The sequence below is a fragment of the Bison bison genome, unplaced genomic scaffold, assembly GCF_000754665.1.
Source record: "Bison bison bison isolate TAMUID 2011002044 unplaced genomic scaffold, Bison_UMD1.0 scf7180017864080, whole genome shotgun sequence".
In the NCBI taxonomy this organism is placed as follows: domain Eukaryota; kingdom Metazoa; phylum Chordata; class Mammalia; order Artiodactyla; family Bovidae; genus Bison; species Bison bison.
The window spans coordinates 727,966-732,104 of record NW_011494652.1 but is presented as its reverse complement, the minus strand read 5'-3'; the positions used below and the strand labels follow the sequence as shown (position 1 = coordinate 732,104).

The following is a 4,139-nucleotide window of genomic DNA, read 5'->3' as shown; positions in this document are numbered from 1 at the left end:
TGATGGACAGGAACAGGAACCCCCCACCCTGCCCTCAGGGTGCTGGGTCTGGGGCACAGGAGACTATGGACCCTGGGGGGCATGGGAAGGGCTGTGAGGAGCCAGAATCAGAGTCAAAGCAGAAGCAAGGGGCAGAGGGGACAGGAGAGGAGGGACCTTGCTTGGGGATGGTGGGTGGCCCTTGTAAGTCACGGAAGGGGTCATGTGACGAAGGCAGGGTCTCAGGAGACATGGGGTGCCCGTTGCCTCCCCTTTGACCCCTTGGAGCTCCACAGAGGAAGGAACGAATGCCTGCCTGTGTCTGCACCCCGTCATGGAGCGAGCAAGGCATGGTCCCGGCTCAGCCACGCGTGTCCCCCACCCACGGGTCCTTGAATCCAGGGTGCTGTCCGTTTGCCCTTCCGGACCACAGCCCTCTCCACTGGCTCACTGTGTCCTGGAGCCTGATCTCTGCATGGACGTCCCAGGCTTCCTCCTGGGGCCTTCCAACTTGGGCCTGGGTCTCCCTACTGGCTGCGACCCGCTCTGCACTCCCCCCGCCCCCAATCTTGGGCTCCCTGCTCTTGTTAAGGTAAACTGTTCACTTGACCTTTGTTCTCCAGGGCTGTCTCCTCCCCCTTCCCCCAGCCTCCAAGTCAGGGTCGGCTCCGCTGCAGGACATCAGCCCCAGATTCCTGCCGGAGGCCCCATGCTCCCCAGCTCCCCGCCCACACTAGCATAATCCTGAAGTGTGTCTGCTTTCTATGGATCCTGCCCCACACACATAGCTACCCTCAACTATCTCCACACTACAGATAAGGAAACGGAACCTCAGAGCGGCCGTGAGCCGCCCCTGGGTCTTGGCCAGCTGGGGTTTGAGTCCAGGGTGCCTGCCCAGAGACCCTCACAGCCCCCAGGCCACCTCCTCACCCCCTAAAATCTGCGAACGCTGAGATTTGGGAGCCTTGGCTGCTCCGGCGCCCCCGTGTTCTGGGGGTGGGGTGTCCTTCTGGTGTCTGGCGTGTGATACTGCCTGGCTCCAACTTGGGCGGAAGGGTTCCAGGACTTCAGAACGTGAAACAAACCCGGCAGAGCAGAAGGCAGGCCCAGGAGGGAGGCTTTCTCTACAGACAACGCAGGGCTTGTTAGGACCCACTCGGGGAACGGAGCTGGGACCGCGGAGCCTGAGCCTCCAACCAAGTGGCTCTAATGTCCTCCGCCCCTGCTGACCTCTGTGCCCAGGGCCACCCCCCACCTGGGAGGGGGGCAGATCCAGGGGAGCCCCGGGCTGAAGTGAACGTGATCTGTCTCTCCTTAAGGAGCTTGGAAGTCTGCTGAGCAGCTGGCGGGGGGCTGGGTGCTCTTCTGGAGCCCCTGGAAGGCCAGGTCTGGCCCTGGTGCTGGGTGGGGGGGCTCTGCCCCTGATAGGGAGACTGCCCACCGTATGGAGGAGGGGCAATTCCAGGGGAAGGTGGACAGGCCAGTCCCCTGACACCCTCACACCCCCTGCTGAAGTCAGCTTCTCCTCGGGCCAGCACAGAAACAACGTGATTTGGGAAAGAAATATCGGATAATGTTCCTCCCTGCTGGGACTGGGCCCCGGCCATCTCTCTGGCCTCGGGCCACTGGCTCGTCACCGACGTCCCACCCAGAGCCCCTCTGGGCTCCTGGCCACCGCCCTGCCACGTGGGCTGTGGTGGTGATGGGGCGAGGAGTGCTCAACCTGGAGCTGGTCACTTTCCCACCCTCAGGCTTGGTTTCCCCAGCTCTGAGGGGGCAGTAGCCACTTCCTTCGGGGTGTCCGGGCTGCTTGAGAGCCCACTGCTGCCTGCGGGAGGCCCCTCTGCCTCCCTCAGATACACAGCTGTCTCCTATTCTCAGGGCACGGACAGTTCCCCCATCCATCTGCAGGCCCTGGGGTTCTAAGGTCAGGAGCCTGGTGGTGGTGGGGAAACGAGTCTCCACACTCACCCCCACCTGCGTGGGCCACATACACACACACACACACACACACACGCACACACACACACACCACATGAGCAAGTACAGCTCAGCCTGAGCCACCGTGGGACCCACCCTCGGCCTCCTGCCCCGGCCAGCTGGAAGCAATCTCCTCCAGCGGGCAGGTGGTCCTCCTTAGCTACTCCCGAGAGGCCGTCTCCAGCCCTGCACCCACACAGCGATGGCTCTGCATGCATGGCCGCCTCGGGGCCCCTTCCCTGCTGGAATGAACCAAGCGCTCTGGAATTCGCAGAGAAATCAGGGGTCTCTTGCCTGCTGTTTTTCTTGGCGAGGCCTTATCACAAATTAGTGGGGAAGCCCGAAGGTTAGGGTTTCAGTGAGTTCAGCAGAATCTGAGGAGCAGGGAGTCGGCCTCCCACCTCTCCTTGGCCCGCAGGGCCCCGGGATGATTAACCGGGCAGGTGACCGGCACCCGGGGCCGGGGAGGCAGCGTTTGCGCAAGCTGCCCCGTTTCAGAGAAGCCAGCAGCCCACGCCTCCCCCAGACTCCCCTTCGCTAGACGTGGGAATCCAGCTGTGGAGTCTGGAGCCGGGGTCGGGGCGACACCCGGCCTGGTTTTGGGGGTGATGCCTGGGAAAGGGAGAGAGCAAACTGGCCTCCAGGTCCTGGGGGGACGTGGGGACCTTCTCGCTAAAGTGCTTCCTCAGTCACAGCTAAACACAGGCCTCTACTTCAGAGATTCAGAGAGACACTCAGGGCCCCAGAGAGAAGACCGGCAGGGCGCCTCCACCATGAAAGCTGTTCTTTTGAGGCAAAAGGTGGTAGAAGGGCCTCTCCTGTCTGAGAGCCGGGCAGCCTGTGTGCTGGAAGTCAAGCCACCAAAGAGCTGAAGCGACTTGCAACCTGCTGGGGGCATGTCCCCCAGTGCCGGCCCTGCAGCTGAGCCCCCACCACTGATGTCTCGTGAGTGGCCATGGCCGCATGTCTGGGTGGGGACAGATGGACCGCAGCTCCCTGGTGACAGCTGTCACCACCGTCCCTGCTGTGGATGGTCCTGGCTGTCTGCACAGTGAAAGGTCCCCTTCTCACAGACGTCCCTCCCTGTGGGGACGATACTCCTGGGGGCTGAAATGGGGCGGGGACAGGTCGAACCCTGGGTGCAAAACCTGCATTTAGCAGACGAGTCCACGACTTTCAGCCAATCACACACGCGACTGTCCGGCTCCCTGACTGTCTCTAAATAGACCCGGTGCCCTGGGGACATTACAGACTCCAGCGTGACTGCTCTGATGGACCATCCATTTCTGAGCCTGGCCATGCCAGGCGCCACTCTGAGAACCTGGATCAGGCCACTGGGTCAGTCGCTGACTCCCTGTGACGAGATGGTGTCCCCACTTCAGAGCTGGGAACACTGAGGCCCGGGCCTCTGGGGACCTTGCTCAAGGTCGCACAGCTGGCCAGCGGGAGGGCAGGATGAAGCCAGCTCTGAGACCAAAAGCTTGATCCTAGAGACGTTCCTATGTGCGGGGGGCTAGTGAACCTCACCCCCATTCTGAGCGCTGACTCTGCCCCAGCCCCTCTCTCCTTGGGCAAGTCCCCACGGCCCCATCTCTGTGAGCCCAGAGAATCACAGCATTGCCTCATGGAGGGCCATGAGCAGAGGGGAGGAATGTGAGCAGTGGGCTCCCAGGGTCCTCCCACCCTTCTCCTTCAGGGACTGCAAACGGGGTGCAGCACTGAGGGCTGCTGGGGGCAAAGCTCCACGTCCCGCTTCCCAGGGAGGCGTCCAGCCCTGGTCCCCGGCCTTCAACACAGAGCCGGCAGCTCAGAGGCAGCTGGAGGGGGCACAGAAGCGAGGGGGACCCTGGCTGTCAGCCCTGCGCCCCTTTGCAGAAACCCAATCCCTCTGGGAGGACGGCTGTCGCTCCCAAGGATTTAGGACCGTCACCTGGTGGAGCGGGAGGGCTGTCTGCCCTGATGGAATAAGTGGCTACATGCCGAAAGCTGACACCGCCAAGTGATGCCAGGCCTGCGGGGAGGACCGTATATTACCTAAACCTGCACGTGTGCACGGCCTTCCTTCCCTCTGCGCTTCCTGGACTCCTTGTCCGTGGCTCCCCAGCGACTGTAGTGGAGCGTCCAGGTCCAGATGTGGCTTTCTAGCATGATGATGGGGGTCCCTGGGCAGGAGCCGGGGG

General features: G+C 62.5%; 1 protein-coding gene across 1 annotated transcript in view; it reads right to left on the bottom strand.

The window, feature by feature from the left end:
- Window positions 1-4,139, bottom strand: part of KCNQ1 (potassium voltage-gated channel, KQT-like subfamily, member 1) — a 326,604-nt gene that overhangs the window by 125,099 nt on the left and 197,366 nt on the right. The gene's annotated exons all lie outside the window — the stretch shown is intronic.